Genomic DNA, 13,805 nt, shown 5'->3' on the forward strand with positions numbered 1-13,805 from the left:
CAAATAATTTGCCTGCCATAGCTCACTTTCTAGAAAACATGAAGTCTCACTCTTTTATGCTCTCAAGAAGCTACCTCAATCTTCTCACTAAAGCAACGGATATCCAACTTTTTACATGTGTGGGCCAGTGGCGCAATGGATAACGCGTCTGACTACGGATCAGAAGATTGTAGGTTCGACTCCTACCTGGCTCGCCTGCCGTGATCGTATAGTGGTTAGTACTCTGCGTTGTGGCCGCAGCAACCCCGGTTCGAATCCGGGTCACGGCACTCTACTTTTTCTAAATTGCTACAGGACCTTTCAAGCTCCTGTCCAGAATTCCTTGTTACGGATATGTTCTCTCAACACCTGTTCATTAGAGGCTGCGCGTGCTCAAGTGCACATTCCATTCACTTGGGAAGAAAGAGTCTGACACAAATTGAAAACAATGAGAGGTAACTAGCAGAAATATCTTCACTGTGCTTTCAAGCAAGCATTTCTACCTTTCCTTTTGCTTGTGGGAACAAGCCAACTACTTGGCCACCATTTTTCATGATCAGGAAGCTCCTTTTTTTCTTTCTCCTTTTTTTCTTCTTTTTTGGCGTATTTTAGCACCCTATCTCTACATTGTTTAGTCATTTCCTACCAAATAATTTGCCTGCCATAGCTCACTTTCTAGAAAACATGAAGTCTCACTCTTTTATGCTCTCAAGAAGCTACCTCAATCTTCTCACTAAAGCAACGGATATCCAACTTTTCACATGTGTGGGCCAGTGGCGCAATGCATAACGCGTCTGACTACAGATCAGAAGATTGTAGGCTCGACTCCTACCTGGCTCGCCTGCCGTGATCGTATAGTGGTTAGTACTCTGCGTTGTGGCCGCAGCAACCCCAGTTCGAATGCGGGTCACGGCACTCTACTTTTTCTAAATTGCTACAGGACCTTTCAAGCTCCTGTCCAGAATTCCTTGTTACGGATCTGTTCTCTCAACACCTGTTCATTAGAGGCTGCGCGTGCTCAAGTGCACATTCCATTCACTTGGGAAGAAAGAGTCTGACACAAATGGAAAACAATGAGAGGTAACTAGCAGAAATATCTTCACTGTGCTTTCAAGCAAGTATTTCTACCTTTCCTTTTGCTTGTGGGAACAAGCCAACTACTTGGCCACCATTTTTCATGATCAGGAAGCTCCTTTTTTTCTTCTTTTTTGGCGTATTTTAGCACCCTATCTCTACATTGTTTAGTCATTTCCTACCAAATAATTTGCCTGCCATAGCTCACTTTCTAGAAAACATGAAGTCTCACTCTTTTATGCTCTCAAGAAGCTACCTCAATCTTCTCACTAAAGCAACGGATATCCAACTTTTCACATGTGTGGGCCAGTGGCGCAATGGATAAAGCGTCTGACTACAGATCAGAAGATTGTAGGTTCGACTCCTACCTGGCTCGCCTGCCGTGATCGTATAGTGGTTAGAACTCTGCGTTGTGGCCACAGCAACCCCGGTTCGAATCCGGGTCACGGCACTCTACTTTTTCTAAATTGCTACAGGACCTTTCAAGCTCCTGTCCAGAATTCCTTGTTACGGATATGTTCTCTCAACACCTGTTCATTAGAGGCTGCGCGTGCTCAAGTGCACATTCCATTCACTTGGGAAGAAAGAGTCTGACACAAATGGAAAACAATGAGAGGTAACTAGCAGAAATATCTTCACTGTGCTTTCAAGTAAGCATTTCTACCTTTCCTTTTGCTTGTGGGAACAAGCCAACTACTTGGCCACCATTTTTCATGATCAGGAAGCTCCTTTTTTTCTTTCTCCTTTTTTTCTTCTTTTTTGGCGTATTTTAGCACCCTATCTCTACATTGTTTAGTCATTTCCTACCAAATAATTTGCCTGCCATAGCTCACTTTCTAGAAAACATGAAGTCTCACTCTTTTATGCTCTCAAGAAGCTACCTCAATCTTCTCACTAAAGCAACGGATATCCAGCTTTTCACATGTGTTGGGAAGAAAGAGTCTGACACAAATGGAAAACAATGAGAGGTAACTAGCAGAAATATCTTCACTGTGCTTTCAAGCAAGCATTTCTACCTTTCCTTTTGCTTGTGGGAACAAGCCAACTACTTGGCCACCATTTTTCATGATCAGGAAGCTCCTTTTTTTCTTTCTCCTTTGGCGTATTTTAGCACCCTATCTCTACATTGTTTAGTCATTTCCTACCAAATAATTTGCCTGCCATAGCTCACTTTCTAGAAAACATGAAGTCTCACTCTTTTATGCTCTCAAGAAGCTACCTCAATCTTCTCACTAAAGCAACGGATATCCAACATTTTACATGTGTGGGCCAGTGGCGCAATGGATAACGCGTCTGACTACGGATCAGAAGATTGTAGGTTCGACTCCTACCTGGCTCGCCTGCCGTGATCGTATAGTGGTTAGTACTCTGCGTTGTGGCCGCAGCAACCCTGGTTCGAATCCTGGTCACGGCACTCTACTTTTTCTAAATTGCTCCTGTCCAGAATTCCTTGTTACGGATATGTTCTCTCAACACCTGTTCATTAGAGGCTGCGCATGCTCAAGTGCACATTCCATTCACTTGGGAAGAAAGAGTCTGACACAAATGGAATCCAACTTTTCACATGTGTGGGCCAGTGGCGCAATGGATAACGCGTCTGACTACGGATCAGAAGATTGTAGGTTCGACTCCTACCTGGCTCGCCTGCCGTGATCGTATAGTGGTTAGTACTCTGCGTTGTGGCCGCAGCAACCCCGGTTCGAATCCGGGTCACGGCACTGCACTTTTTCTAAATTGCTACAGGACCTTTCAAGCTCCTGTCCAGAATTCCTTGTTACGGATATGTTCTCTCAACACCTGTTCATTAGAGGCTGCGCGTGCTCAAGTGCACATTCCATTCACTTGGGAAGAAAGAGTCTGACACAAATGGAAAACAATGAGAGGTAACTAGCAGAAATATCTTCACTGTGCTTTCAAGCAAGCATTTCTACCTTTCCTTTTGCTTGTGGGAACAAGCCAACTACTTGGCCACCATTTTTCATGATCAGGAAGCTCCTTTTTTTCTTCTTTTTTGGTGTATTTTAGCACCCTATCTCTACATTGTTTAGTCATTTCCTACCAAATAATTTGCCTGCCATAGCTCACTTTCTAGAAAACATGAAGTCTCACTCTTTTATGCTCTCAAGAAGCTACCTCAATCTTCTCACTAAAGCAACGGATATCCAACTTTTCACATGTGTGGGCCAGTGGCGCAATGGATAACGCGTCTGACTACGGCTCGGAAGATTGTAGGTTCGACTCCTACCTGGCTCGCCTGCCGTGATCGTATAGTGGTTAGTACTCTGCGTTGTGGCCGCAGCAACCCCGGTTCGAATCCGTGTCACGGCACTCTACTTTTTCTAAATTGCTCCTGTCCAGAATTCCTTGTTACGGATATGTTCTCTCAACACCTGTTCATTAGAGGCTGCGCGTGCTCAAGTGCACATTCCATTCACTTGGGAAGAAAGAGTCTGACACAAATGGAATCCAACTTTTCACATGTGTGGGCCAGTGGCGCAATGGATAACGCGTCTGACTACGGATCAGACGATTGTAGGTTCGACTCCTACCTGGCTCGCCTGCCGTGATCGTATAGTGGTTAGTACTCTGCGTTGTGGCCGCAGCAACCCCGGTTCGAATCCGGGTCACGGCACTGCACTTTTTCTAAATTGCTACAGGACCTTTCAAGCTCCTGTCCAGAATTCCTTGTTACGGAAATGTTCTCTCAACACCTGTTCAGTAGAGGCTGCGAGTGCTCAAGTGCACATTCCATTCACTTGGGAAGAAAGAGTCTGACACAAATGGAAAACAATGAGAGGTAACTAGCAGAAATATCTTCACTGTGCTTTCAAGCAAGCATTTCTACCTTTCCTTTTGCTTGTGGGAACAAGCCAACTACTTGGCCACCATTTTTCATGATCAGGAAGCTCCTTTTTTTCTTTCTCCTTTGGCGTATTTTAGCACCCTATCTCTACATTGTTTAGTCATTTCCTACCAAATAATTTGCCTGCCATAGCTCACTTTCTAGAAAACATGAAGTCTCACTCTTTTATGCTCTCAAGAAGCTACCTCAATCTTCTCACTAAAGCAACGGATATCCAACTTTTCACATGTGTGGGCCAGTGGCGCAATGGATAACGCATCTGACTACGGATCAGAAGATTGTAGGTTCGACTCCTACCTGGCTCGCCTGCTGTGATCGTATAGTGGTTAGTACTTTGCGTTGTGGCCGCAGCAACCCCGGTTCGAATCCGGGTCACGGCACTGTACTTTTTCTAAATTGCTACAGGACCTTTCAAGCTCCTGTCCAGAATTCCTTGTTACGGATATGTTCTCTCAACACCTGTTCATTAGAGGCTGCGCGTGCTCAAGTGCACATTCCATTCACTTGGGAAGAAAGAGTCTGACACAAATGGAAAACAATGAGAGGTAACTAGCAGAAATATCTTCACTGTGCTTTCAAGCAAGCATTTCTACCTTTCCTTTTGCTTGTGGGAACAAGCCAACTACTTGGCCACCATTTTTCATGATCAGGAAGCTCCTTTTTTTCTTTCTCCTTTGGCGTATTTTAGCACCCTATCTCTACATTGTTTAGTCATTTCCTACCAAATAATTTGCCTGCCATAGCTCACTTTCTAGAAAACATGAAGTCTCACTCTTTTATGCTCTCAAGAAGCTACCTCAATCTTCTCACTAAAGCAACGGATATCCAACTTTTTACATGTGTGGGCCAGTGGCGCAATGGATAACGCGTCTGACTACGGATCAGAAGATTGTAGGTTCGACTCCTACCTGGCTTGCCTGCCGTGATCGTATAGTGGTTAGTACTCTGCGTTGTGGCCGCAGCAACCCCGGTTCGAATCCGGGTCATGGCACTCTACTTTTTCTAAATTGCTACAGGACCTTTCAAGCTCCTGTCCAGAATTCCTTGTTACGGATATGTTCTCTCAACACCTGTTCATTAGAGGCTGCGCGTGCTCAAGTGCACGTTCCATTCACTTGGGAAGAAAGAGTCTGACACAAATTGAAAACAATGAGAGGTAACTAGCAGAAATATCTTCACTGTGCTTTCAAGCAAGCATTTCTACCTTTCCTTTTGCTTGTGGGAACAAGCCAACTACTTGGCCACCATTTTTCATGATCAGGAAGCTCCTTTTTTTCTTTCTCCTTTTTTTCTTCTTTTTTGGCGTATTTTAGCACCCTATCTCTACATTGTTTAGTCATTTCCTACCAAATAATTTGCCTGCCATAGCTCACTTTCTAGAAAACATGAAGTCTCACTCTTTTATGCTCTCAAGAAGCTACCTCAATCTTCTCACTAAAGCAACGGATATCCAACTTTTCACATGTGTGGGCCAGTGGCGCAATGGATAACGCGTCTGACTACGGATCAGAAGATTGTAGGTTCGACTCCTACCTGGCTCGCCTGCCGTGATCGTATAGTGGTTAGTACTCTGCGTTGTGGCCGCAGCAACCCCGGTTCGAATCCGGGTCACGGCACTCTACTTTTTCTAAATTTCTACAGGACCTTTCAAGCTCCTGTCCAGAATTCCTTGTTACGGATATGTTCTCTCAACACCTGTTCATTAGAGGCTGCGCGTGCTCAAGTGCACATTCCATTCACTTGGGAAGAAAGAGTCTGACACAAATGGAAAACAATGAGAGGTAACTAGCAGAAATATCTTCACTGTGCTTTCAAGCAAGTATTTCTACCTTTCCTTTTGCTTGTGGGAACAAGCCAACTACTTGGCCACCATTTTTCATGATCAGGAAGCTCCTTTTTTTCTTCTTTTTTGGCGTATTTTAGCACCCTATCTCTACATTGTTTAGTCATTTCCTACCAAATAATTTGCCTGCCATAGCTCACTTTCTAGAAAACATGAAGTCTCACTCTTTTATGCTCTCAAGAAGCTACCTCAATCTTCTCACTAAAGCAACGGATATCCAACTTTTCACATGTGTGGGAAGAAAGAGTCTGACACAAATGGAAAACAATGAGAGGTAACTAGCAGAAATATCTTCACTGTGCTTTCAAGCAAGCATTTCTACCTTTCCTTTTGCTTGTGGGAACAAGCCAACTACTTGGCCACCATTTTTCATGATCAGGAAGCTCCTTTTTTTCTTTCTCCTTTGGCGTATTTTAGCACCCTATCTCTACATTGTTTAGTCATTTCCTACCAAATAATTTGCCTGCCATAGCTCACTTTCTAGAAAACATGAAGTCTCACTCTTTTATGCTCTCAAGAAGCTACCTCAATCTTCTCACTAAAGCAACGGATATCCAACTTTTTACATGTGTGGGCCAGTGGCGCAATGGATAACGCGTCTGACTACGGATCAGAAGATTGTAGGTTCGACTCCTACCTGGCTCGCCTGCTGTGATCGTATAGTGGTTAGTACTCTGCGTTGTGGCCGCAGCAACCCCGGTTCGAATCCGGGTCACGGCACTCTACTTTTTCTAAATTGCTCCTGTCCAGAATTCCTTGTTACGGATATGTTCTCTCAACACCTGTTCATTAGAGGCTGCGCGTTCTCAAGTGCACATTCCATTCACTTGGGAAGAAAGAGTCTGACACAAATGGAATCCAACTTTTCACATGTGTGGGCCAGTGGCGCAATGGATAACGCGTCTGACTACGGATCAAAAGATTGTAGGTTCGACTCCTACCTGGCTCGCCTGCCGTGATCGTATAGTGGTTAGTACTCTGCGTTGTGGCCGCAGCAACCCCGGTTCGAATCCGGGTCACGGCACTACGCTTTTTCTAAATTGCTACAGGACCTTTCAAGCTCCTGTCCAGAATTCCTTGTTACGGATATGTTCTCTCAACACCTGTTCATTAGAGGCTGCGCGTGCTCAAGTGCACATTCCATTCACTTGGGAAGAAAGTCTGACACAAATGGAAAACAATGAGAGGTAACTAGCAGAAATATCTTCACTGTGCTTTCAAGCAAGCATTTCTACCTTTCCTTTTGCTTGTGGGAACAAGCCAACTACTTGGCCACCATTTTTCATGATCAGGAAGCTCCTTTTTTTCTTCTTTTTTGGCGTATTTTAGCACCCTATCTCTACATTGTTTAGTCATTTCCTACCAAATAATTTGCCTGCCATAGCTCACTTTCTAGAAAACATGAAGTCTCACTCTTTTATGCTCTCAAGAAGCTACCTCAATCTTCTCACTAAAGCAACGGATATCCAACTTTTCACATGTGTGGGCCAGTGGCGCAATGGATAACGCGTCTGACTACGGCTCAGAAGATTGTAGGTTCGACTCCTACCTGGCTCGCCTGCCGTGATCGTATAGTGGTTAGTACTCTGCGTTGTGGCCGCAGCAACCCCGGTTCGAATCCGTGTCACGGCACTCTACTTTTTCTAAATTGCTCCTGTCCAGAATTCCTTCTTACGGATATGTTCTCTCAACACCTGTTCATTAGAGGCTGCGCGTGCTCAAGTGCACATTCCATTCACTTGGGAAGAAAGAGTCTGACACAAATGGAATCCAACTTTTCACATGTGTGGGCCAGTGGCGCAATGGATAACGCGTCTGACTACGGATCAGAAGATTGTAGGTTCGACTCCTACCTGGCTCGCCTGCCGTGATCGTATAGTGGTTAGTACTCTGCGTTGTGGCCGCAGCAACCCCGGTTCGAATCCGGGTCATGGCACTGCACTTTTTCTAAATTGCTACAGGACCTTTCAAGCTCCTGTCCAGAATTCCTTGTTACGGAAATGTTCTCTCAACACCTGTTCAGTAGAGGCTGCGAGTGCTCAAGTGCACATTCCATTCACTTGGGAAGAAAGAGTCTGACACAAATGGAAAACAATGAGAAGTAACTAGCAGAAATATCTTCACTGTGCTTTCAAGCAAGCATTTCTACCTTTCCTTTTGCTTGTGGGAACAAGCCAACTACTTGGCCACCATTTTTCATGATCAGGAAGCTCCTTTTTTTCTTCTTTTTTGGCGTATTTTAGCACCCTATCTCTACATTGTTTAGTCATTTCCTACCAAATAATTTGCCTGCCATAGCTCACTTTCTAGAAAACATGAAGTCTCACTCTTTTATGCTCTCAAGAAGCTACCTCAATCTTCTCACTAAAGCAACGGATATCCAACTTTTCACATGTGTGGGCCAGTGGCGCAATGGATGACGCGTCTGACTACGGCTCAGAAGATTGTAGGTTTGACTCCTACCTGGCTCGCCTGCCGTGATCGTATAGTGGTTAGTACTCTGCGTTGTGGCCGCAGCAACCCCGGTTCGAATCCGTGTCACGGCACTCTACTTTTTCTAAATTGCTCCTGTCCAGAATTCCTTGTTACGGATATGTTCTCTCAACACCTGTTCATTAGAGGCTGCGCGTGCTCAAGTGCACATTCCATTCACTTGGGAAGAAAGAGTCTGACACAAATGGAATCCAACTTTTCACATGTGTGGGCCAGTGGCGCAATGGATAACGCGTCTGACTACGGATCAGAAGATTGTAGGTTCGACTCCTACCTGGCTCGCCTGCCGTGATCGTGTAGTGGTTAGTACTCTGCGTTGTGGCCGCAGCAACCCCGGTTCGAATCCGGGTCACGGCACTGCACTTTTTCTAAATTGCTACAGGACCTTTCAAGCTCCTGTCCAGAATTCCTTGTTACGGAAATGTTCTCTCAACACCTGTTCAGTAGAGGCTGCGAGTGCTCAAGTGCACATTCCATTCACTTGGGAAGAAAGAGTCTGACACAAATGGAAAACAATGAGAGGTAACTAGCAGAAATATCTTCACTGTGCTTTCAAGCAAGCATTTCTACCTTTCCTTTTGCTTGTGGGAACAAGCCAACTACTTGGCCACCATTTTTCATGATCAGGAAGCTCCTTTTTTTCTTTCTCCTTTGGCGTATTTTAGCACCCTATCTCTACATTGTTTAGTCATTTCCTACCAAATAATTTGCCTGCCATAGCTCACTTTCTAGAAAACATGAAGTCTCACTCTTTTATGCTCTCAAGAAGCTACCTCAATCTTCTCACTAAAGCAACGGATATCCAACTTTTCACATGTGTGGGCCAGTGGCGCAATGGATAACGCGTCTGACTACGGATCAGAAGATTGTAGGTTCGACTCCTACCTGGCTCGCCTGCCGTGATCGTATAGTGGTTAGTACTCTGTGTTGTGGCCGCAGCAACCCCGGTTCGAATCCGGGTCACGGCACTCTACTTTTTCTAAATTGCTCCTGTCCAGAATTCCTTGTTACGGATATGTTCTCTCAACACCTGTTCATTAGAGGCTGCGCGTGCTCAAGTGCACATTCCATTCACTTGGGAAGAAAGAGTCTGACACAAATGGAAAACAATGAGAGGTAACTAGCAGAAATATCTTCACTGTGCTTTCAAGCAAGCATTTCTACCTTTCCTTTTGCTTGTGGGAACAAGCCAACTACTTGGCCACCATTTTTCATGATCAGGAAGCTCCTTTTTTTCTTTCTCCTTTGGCGTATTTTAGCACCCTATCTCTACATTGTTTAGTCATTTCCTACCAAATAATTTGCCTGCCATAGCTCACTTTCTAGAAAACATGAAGTCTCACTCTTTTATGCTCTCAAGAAGCTACCTCAATCTTCTCACTAAAGCAACGGATATCCAACTTTTTACATGTGTGGGCCAGTGGCGCAATGGATAACGCGTCTGACTACGGATCAGAAGATTGTAGGTTCGACTCCTACCTGGCTCGCCTGCCGTGATCGTATAGTGGTTAGTACTCTGCGTTGTGGCCGCAGCAACCCCGGTTCGAATCCGCGTCACGGCACTGCACTTTTTCTAAATTGCTACAGGACCTTTCAAGCTCCTGTCCAGAATTCCTTGTTACGGATATGTTCTCTCAACACCTGTTCATTAGAGGCTGCGCGTGCTCAAGTGCACATTCCATTCACTTGGGAAGAAAGAGTCTGACACAAATGGAAAACAATGAGAGGTAACTAGCAGAAATATCTTCACTGTGCTTTCAAGCAAGCATTTCTACCTTTCCTTTTGCTTGTGGGAACAAGCCAACTACTTGGCCACCATTTTTCATGATCAGGAAGCTCCTTTTTTTCTTCTTTTTTGGCGTATTTTAGCACCCTATCTCTACATTGTTTAGTCATTTCCTACCAAATAATTTGCCTGCCATAGCTCACTTTCTAGAAAACATGAAGTCTCACTCTTTTATGCTCTCAAGAAGCTACCTCAATCTTCTCACTAAAGCAACGGATATCCAACTTTTTACATGTGTGGGCCAGTGGCGCAATGGATAACGCGTCTGACTACGGATCAGAAGATTGTAGGTTCGACTCCTACCTGGCTCGCCTGCCGTGATCGTATAGTGGTTAGTACTCTGCGTTGTGGCCGCAGCAACCCCGGTTCGAATCCAGGTCACGGCACTCTACTTTTTCTAAATTGCTCCTGTCCAGAATTCCTTGTTACGGATATGTTCTCTCAACACCTGTTCATTAGAGGCTGCGCGTGCTCAAGTGCACATTCCATTCACTTGGGAAGAAAGAGTCTGACACAAATGGAATCCAACTTTTCACATGTGTGGGCCAGTGGCGCAATGGATAACGCGTCTGACTACGGATCAGAAGATTGTAGGTTCGACTCCTACCTGGCTCGCCTGCCGTGATCGTATAGTGGTTAGTACTCTGCGTTGTGGCCGCAGCAACCCCAGTTCGAATCCGGGTCACGGCACTGCACTTTTTCTAAATTGCTACAGGACCTTTCAAGCTCCTGTCCAGAATTCCTTGTTACGGATATGTTCTCTCAACACCTGTTCATTAGAGGCTGCGCGTGCTCAAGTGCACATTCCATTCACTTGGGAAGAAAGAGTCTGACACAAATTGAAAACAATGAGAGGTAACTAGCAGAAATATCTTCACTGTGCTTTCAAGCAAGCATTTCTACCTTTCCTTTTGCTTGTGGGAACAAGCCAACTACTTGGCCACCATTTTTCATGATCAGGAAGCTCCTTTTTTTCTTTCTCCTTTGGCGTATTTTAGCACCCTATCTCTACATTGTTTAGTCATTTCCTACCAAATAATTTGCCTGCCATAGCTCACTTTCTAGAAAACATGAAGTCTCACTCTTTTATGCTCTCAAGAAGCTACCTCAATCTTCTCACTAAAGCAACGGATATCCATCTTCTCACATGTGTGGGCCAGTGGCGCAATGGATAACGCGTCTGACTACGGATCAGAAGATTGTAGGTTCGACTCCTACCTGGCTCGCCTGCTGTGATCGTATAGTGGTTAGTACTCTGCGTTGTGGCCGCAGCAACCCCGGTTCGAATCCGGGTCACGGCACTGTTCTTTTTCTAAATTGCTACAGGACCTTTCAAGCTCCTGTCCAGAATTCCTTGTTACGGATATGTTCTCTCAACACCTGTTCATTAGAGGCTGCGCGTGCCCAAGTGCACATTCCATTCACTTGGGAAGAAAGAGTCTGACACAAATTGAAAACAATGAGAGGTAACTAGCAGAAATATCTTCACTGTGCTTTCAAGCAAGCATTTCTACCTTTCCTTTTGCTTGTGGGAACAAGCCAACTACTTGGCCACCATTTTTCATGATCAGGAAGCTCCTTTTTTTCTTTCTCCTTTTTTTCTTCTTTTTTTGGCGTATTTTAGCACCCTATCTCTACATTGTTTAGTCATTTCCTACCAAATAATTTGCCTGCCATAGCTCACTTTCTAGAAAACATGAAGTCTCACTCTTTTATGCTCTCAAGAAGCTACCTCAATCTTCTCACTAAAGCAACGGATATCCAACTTTTCACACGGTGGGCCAGTGGCGCAATGGATAACGCGTCTGACTACGAATCAGAAGATTGTAGGTTCGATTCCTACCTGGCTCGCCTGCCGTGATCGTATAGTGGTTAGTACTCTGCGTTGTGGCCGCAGCAACCCCGGTTCGAATCCGGGTCACGGCACTCTACTTTTTCTAAATTGCTACAGGACCTTTCAAGCTCCTGTCCAGAATTCCTTGTTACGGATCTGTTCTCTCAACACCTGTTCATTAGAGGCTGCGCGTGCTCAAGTGCACATTCCATTCACTTGGGAAGAAAGAGTCTGACACAAATGGAAAACAATGAGAGGTAACTAGCAGAAATATCTTCACTGTGCTTTCAAGCAAGTATTTCTACCTTTCCTTTTGCTTGTGGGAACAAGCCAACTACTTGGCCACCATTTTTCATGATCAGGAAGCTCCTTTTTTTCTTCTTTTTTGGCGTATTTTAGCACCCTATCTCTACATTGTTTAGTCATTTCCTACCAAATAATTTGCCTGCCATAGCTCACTTTCTAGAAAACATGAAGTCTCACTCTTTTATGCTCTCAAGAAGCTACCTCAATCTTCTCACTAAAGCAACGGATATCCAACTTTTCACATGTGTGGGAAGAAAGAGTCTGACACAAATGGAAAACAATGAGAGGTAACTAGCAGAAATATCTTCACTGTGCTTTCAAGCAAGCATTTCTACCTTTCCTTTTGCTTGTGGGAACAAGCCAACTACTTGGCCACCATTTTTCATGATCAGGAAGCTCCTTTTTTTCTTTCTCCTTTGGCGTATTTTAGCACCCTATCTCTACATTGTTTAGTCATTTCCTACCAAATAATTTGCCTGCCATAGCTCACTTTCTAGAAAACATGAAGTCTCACTCTTTTATGCTCTCAAGAAGCTACCTCAATCTTCTCACTAAAGCAACGGATATCCAACTTTTTACATGTGTGGGCCAGTGGCGCAATGGATAACGCGTCTGACTACGGATCAGAAGATTGTAGGTTCGACTCCTACCTGGCTCGCCTGCCGTGATCGTATAGTGGTTAGTACTCTGCGTTGTGGCCGCAGCAACCCCGGTTCGAATCCGGGTCACGGCACTCTACTTTTTCTAAATTGCTACAGGACCTTTCAAGCTCCTGTCCAGAATTCCTTGTTACGGATATGTTCTCTCAACACCTGTTCATTAGAGGCTGCGCGTGCTCAAGTGCACATTCCATTCACTTGGGAAGAAAGAGTCTGACACAAATTGAAAACAATGAGAGGTAACTAGCAGAAATATCTTCACTGTGCTTTCAAGCAAGCATTTCTACCTTTCCTTTTGCTTGTGGGAACAAGCCAACTACTTGGCCACCATTTTTCATGATCAGGAAGCTCCTTTTTTTCTTTCTCCTTTTTTTCTTCTTTTTTGGCGTATTTTAGCACCCTATCTCTACATTGTTTAGTCATTTCCTACCAAATAATTTGCCTGCCATAGCTCACTTTCTAGAAAACATGAAGTCTCACTCTTTTATGCTCTCAAGAAGCTACCTCAATCTTCTCACTAAAGCAACGGATATCCAACTTTTCACATGTGTGGGCCAGTGGCGCAATGGATAACGCGTCTGACTACGGATCAGAAGATTGTAGGTTCGACTCCTATCTGGCTCGCCTGCCGTGATCGTATAGTGGTTAGTACTCTGCGTTGTGGCCGCAGCAACCCCGGTTCGAATCCGGGTCACGGCACTCTACTTTTTCTAAATTGCTACAGGACCTTTCAAGCTCCTGTCCAGAATTCCTTGTTACGGATATGTTCTCTCAACACCTGTTCATTAGAGGCTGCGCGTGCTCAAGTGCACATTCCATTCACTTGGGAAGAAAGAGTCTGACACAAATGGAAAACAATGAGAGGTAACTAGCAGAAATATCTTCACTGTGCTTTCAAGCAAGTATTTCTACCTTTCCTTTTGCTTGTGGGAACAAGCCAACTACTTGGCCACCATTTTTCATGATCA

General features: G+C 44.6%; 37 non-coding genes across 37 annotated transcripts; all 37 read left to right on the forward strand.

The window, feature by feature from the left end:
* Positions 1–121: 121 nt before the first annotated feature.
* TRNAR-ACG (transfer RNA arginine (anticodon ACG)) lies at positions 122–194 on the forward strand. Its single transcript has one exon. It is a non-coding gene; the product is annotated as a tRNA-Arg (tRNA).
* Positions 195–197: 3 nt separating this feature from the next.
* On the forward strand, positions 198–269 carry TRNAH-GUG (transfer RNA histidin (anticodon GUG)). The gene has a single exon. It is a non-coding gene; the product is annotated as a tRNA-His (tRNA).
* Positions 270–1,356: 1,087 nt separating this feature from the next.
* TRNAC-ACA (transfer RNA cysteine (anticodon ACA)) lies at positions 1,357–1,429 on the forward strand. The gene has a single exon. It is a non-coding gene; the product is annotated as a tRNA-Cys (tRNA).
* Positions 1,430–2,319: 890 nt separating this feature from the next.
* On the forward strand, positions 2,320–2,392 carry TRNAR-ACG (transfer RNA arginine (anticodon ACG)). The gene has a single exon. It is a non-coding gene; the product is annotated as a tRNA-Arg (tRNA).
* Positions 2,393–2,395: 3 nt separating this feature from the next.
* TRNAH-GUG (transfer RNA histidin (anticodon GUG)) lies at positions 2,396–2,467 on the forward strand. Its single transcript has one exon. It is a non-coding gene; the product is annotated as a tRNA-His (tRNA).
* Positions 2,468–2,623: 156 nt separating this feature from the next.
* Positions 2,624–2,696, forward strand: TRNAR-ACG (transfer RNA arginine (anticodon ACG)). The gene has a single exon. It is a non-coding gene; the product is annotated as a tRNA-Arg (tRNA).
* A 3-nt stretch (positions 2,697–2,699) lies between these two features.
* TRNAH-GUG (transfer RNA histidin (anticodon GUG)) lies at positions 2,700–2,771 on the forward strand. The gene has a single exon. It is a non-coding gene; the product is annotated as a tRNA-His (tRNA).
* Positions 2,772–3,233: 462 nt separating this feature from the next.
* Positions 3,234–3,306, forward strand: TRNAR-ACG (transfer RNA arginine (anticodon ACG)). The gene has a single exon. It is a non-coding gene; the product is annotated as a tRNA-Arg (tRNA).
* Positions 3,307–3,537: 231 nt separating this feature from the next.
* Positions 3,538–3,610, forward strand: TRNAR-ACG (transfer RNA arginine (anticodon ACG)). Its single transcript has one exon. It is a non-coding gene; the product is annotated as a tRNA-Arg (tRNA).
* Positions 3,611–3,613: 3 nt separating this feature from the next.
* TRNAH-GUG (transfer RNA histidin (anticodon GUG)) lies at positions 3,614–3,685 on the forward strand. The gene has a single exon. It is a non-coding gene; the product is annotated as a tRNA-His (tRNA).
* A 463-nt stretch (positions 3,686–4,148) lies between these two features.
* TRNAR-ACG (transfer RNA arginine (anticodon ACG)) lies at positions 4,149–4,221 on the forward strand. Its single transcript has one exon. It is a non-coding gene; the product is annotated as a tRNA-Arg (tRNA).
* Positions 4,222–4,759: 538 nt separating this feature from the next.
* TRNAR-ACG (transfer RNA arginine (anticodon ACG)) lies at positions 4,760–4,832 on the forward strand. The gene has a single exon. It is a non-coding gene; the product is annotated as a tRNA-Arg (tRNA).
* Positions 4,833–4,835: 3 nt separating this feature from the next.
* On the forward strand, positions 4,836–4,907 carry TRNAH-GUG (transfer RNA histidin (anticodon GUG)). Its single transcript has one exon. It is a non-coding gene; the product is annotated as a tRNA-His (tRNA).
* Positions 4,908–5,384: 477 nt separating this feature from the next.
* Positions 5,385–5,457, forward strand: TRNAR-ACG (transfer RNA arginine (anticodon ACG)). The gene has a single exon. It is a non-coding gene; the product is annotated as a tRNA-Arg (tRNA).
* A 3-nt stretch (positions 5,458–5,460) lies between these two features.
* Positions 5,461–5,532, forward strand: TRNAH-GUG (transfer RNA histidin (anticodon GUG)). The gene has a single exon. It is a non-coding gene; the product is annotated as a tRNA-His (tRNA).
* Positions 5,533–6,331: 799 nt separating this feature from the next.
* On the forward strand, positions 6,332–6,404 carry TRNAR-ACG (transfer RNA arginine (anticodon ACG)). Its single transcript has one exon. It is a non-coding gene; the product is annotated as a tRNA-Arg (tRNA).
* A 3-nt stretch (positions 6,405–6,407) lies between these two features.
* Positions 6,408–6,479, forward strand: TRNAH-GUG (transfer RNA histidin (anticodon GUG)). Its single transcript has one exon. It is a non-coding gene; the product is annotated as a tRNA-His (tRNA).
* A 156-nt stretch (positions 6,480–6,635) lies between these two features.
* Positions 6,636–6,708, forward strand: TRNAR-ACG (transfer RNA arginine (anticodon ACG)). The gene has a single exon. It is a non-coding gene; the product is annotated as a tRNA-Arg (tRNA).
* Positions 6,709–6,711: 3 nt separating this feature from the next.
* Positions 6,712–6,783, forward strand: TRNAH-GUG (transfer RNA histidin (anticodon GUG)). The gene has a single exon. It is a non-coding gene; the product is annotated as a tRNA-His (tRNA).
* A 460-nt stretch (positions 6,784–7,243) lies between these two features.
* On the forward strand, positions 7,244–7,316 carry TRNAR-ACG (transfer RNA arginine (anticodon ACG)). The gene has a single exon. It is a non-coding gene; the product is annotated as a tRNA-Arg (tRNA).
* Positions 7,317–7,547: 231 nt separating this feature from the next.
* On the forward strand, positions 7,548–7,620 carry TRNAR-ACG (transfer RNA arginine (anticodon ACG)). Its single transcript has one exon. It is a non-coding gene; the product is annotated as a tRNA-Arg (tRNA).
* Positions 7,621–7,623: 3 nt separating this feature from the next.
* Positions 7,624–7,695, forward strand: TRNAH-GUG (transfer RNA histidin (anticodon GUG)). Its single transcript has one exon. It is a non-coding gene; the product is annotated as a tRNA-His (tRNA).
* A 766-nt stretch (positions 7,696–8,461) lies between these two features.
* TRNAR-ACG (transfer RNA arginine (anticodon ACG)) lies at positions 8,462–8,534 on the forward strand. Its single transcript has one exon. It is a non-coding gene; the product is annotated as a tRNA-Arg (tRNA).
* A 3-nt stretch (positions 8,535–8,537) lies between these two features.
* Positions 8,538–8,609, forward strand: TRNAH-GUG (transfer RNA histidin (anticodon GUG)). The gene has a single exon. It is a non-coding gene; the product is annotated as a tRNA-His (tRNA).
* A 463-nt stretch (positions 8,610–9,072) lies between these two features.
* TRNAR-ACG (transfer RNA arginine (anticodon ACG)) lies at positions 9,073–9,145 on the forward strand. The gene has a single exon. It is a non-coding gene; the product is annotated as a tRNA-Arg (tRNA).
* A 3-nt stretch (positions 9,146–9,148) lies between these two features.
* Positions 9,149–9,220, forward strand: TRNAH-GUG (transfer RNA histidin (anticodon GUG)). The gene has a single exon. It is a non-coding gene; the product is annotated as a tRNA-His (tRNA).
* A 446-nt stretch (positions 9,221–9,666) lies between these two features.
* On the forward strand, positions 9,667–9,739 carry TRNAR-ACG (transfer RNA arginine (anticodon ACG)). Its single transcript has one exon. It is a non-coding gene; the product is annotated as a tRNA-Arg (tRNA).
* A 537-nt stretch (positions 9,740–10,276) lies between these two features.
* Positions 10,277–10,349, forward strand: TRNAR-ACG (transfer RNA arginine (anticodon ACG)). Its single transcript has one exon. It is a non-coding gene; the product is annotated as a tRNA-Arg (tRNA).
* A 231-nt stretch (positions 10,350–10,580) lies between these two features.
* Positions 10,581–10,653, forward strand: TRNAR-ACG (transfer RNA arginine (anticodon ACG)). The gene has a single exon. It is a non-coding gene; the product is annotated as a tRNA-Arg (tRNA).
* Positions 10,654–11,191: 538 nt separating this feature from the next.
* TRNAR-ACG (transfer RNA arginine (anticodon ACG)) lies at positions 11,192–11,264 on the forward strand. Its single transcript has one exon. It is a non-coding gene; the product is annotated as a tRNA-Arg (tRNA).
* A 3-nt stretch (positions 11,265–11,267) lies between these two features.
* TRNAH-GUG (transfer RNA histidin (anticodon GUG)) lies at positions 11,268–11,339 on the forward strand. Its single transcript has one exon. It is a non-coding gene; the product is annotated as a tRNA-His (tRNA).
* A 477-nt stretch (positions 11,340–11,816) lies between these two features.
* Positions 11,817–11,889, forward strand: TRNAR-ACG (transfer RNA arginine (anticodon ACG)). Its single transcript has one exon. It is a non-coding gene; the product is annotated as a tRNA-Arg (tRNA).
* A 3-nt stretch (positions 11,890–11,892) lies between these two features.
* On the forward strand, positions 11,893–11,964 carry TRNAH-GUG (transfer RNA histidin (anticodon GUG)). The gene has a single exon. It is a non-coding gene; the product is annotated as a tRNA-His (tRNA).
* Positions 11,965–12,763: 799 nt separating this feature from the next.
* TRNAR-ACG (transfer RNA arginine (anticodon ACG)) lies at positions 12,764–12,836 on the forward strand. Its single transcript has one exon. It is a non-coding gene; the product is annotated as a tRNA-Arg (tRNA).
* Positions 12,837–12,839: 3 nt separating this feature from the next.
* On the forward strand, positions 12,840–12,911 carry TRNAH-GUG (transfer RNA histidin (anticodon GUG)). The gene has a single exon. It is a non-coding gene; the product is annotated as a tRNA-His (tRNA).
* Positions 12,912–13,388: 477 nt separating this feature from the next.
* Positions 13,389–13,461, forward strand: TRNAR-ACG (transfer RNA arginine (anticodon ACG)). Its single transcript has one exon. It is a non-coding gene; the product is annotated as a tRNA-Arg (tRNA).
* A 3-nt stretch (positions 13,462–13,464) lies between these two features.
* Positions 13,465–13,536, forward strand: TRNAH-GUG (transfer RNA histidin (anticodon GUG)). The gene has a single exon. It is a non-coding gene; the product is annotated as a tRNA-His (tRNA).
* The last annotated feature ends 269 nt before the right edge of the window (positions 13,537–13,805 follow it).

Source organism: Spea bombifrons, chromosome 4, assembly GCF_027358695.1.
Source record: "Spea bombifrons isolate aSpeBom1 chromosome 4, aSpeBom1.2.pri, whole genome shotgun sequence".
NCBI lineage: Eukaryota > Metazoa > Chordata > Amphibia > Anura > Pelobatidae > Spea > Spea bombifrons.